Source organism: Lonchura striata, chromosome 2 (genome assembly GCF_050655825.1).
Source record: "Lonchura striata isolate lonStrDom1 chromosome 2, ASM5065582v1, whole genome shotgun sequence".
In the NCBI taxonomy this organism is placed as follows: domain Eukaryota; kingdom Metazoa; phylum Chordata; class Aves; order Passeriformes; family Estrildidae; genus Lonchura; species Lonchura striata.
In genome coordinates this window covers 91,564,111-91,564,692 of record NC_140704.1, presented here as the reverse complement: position 1 = coordinate 91,564,692, position 582 = coordinate 91,564,111, and positions in this window count along the sequence as shown.

Sequence of the window (582 nt, the reverse complement as noted above, 5' to 3'; positions counted from 1 at the left end):
TTTAATTGTTTTGGATTCCAGGTGAAGGAGGATCATAGCCATGGACTCCCCTTGTGCTAGATGATATAAAACTTGGTGATAGTAATAGATACCCAAAGAAGTGGACTTCTGAAGTACATTCTCTTAATGGGAATCGGCGTGCCTCCAGCTTCATCAGGATGTTTGCAAATGGCTTCTGCTCTTGCAGAGTTGGCTGTAGACCTGGTACAATTTCTTGCTGCAACTGAAAAAAATGCAAGATAAAGATAACCACAAGCTAAAATTCTTACTAGTTGTCTTCTTCGTTTCAGAACATCTTTGTTCTGAAATGCCTTCTCAGATCTTCTGTCTTTACACTTTGTATTCCTCCTTATATAAGCAATAGTCCTGCTGTCCCACTGCCACGAATGAAGGAGGGCTAGCTCAAACCTCTGCCTGGCTCTGAATTTGTTTGGATCTTTTCATTCTTTCAAAGTGGACAGCTGATCTTGGAGGGAGTCACAGAGATCTGAAGAAGCAGTGCAGTAGATCAGTCAGTAAGGTCAGCAGCTTTCTACATTGCAAAACCTGACAAATCTTACTGCCAGCATTCAGAATTATTCT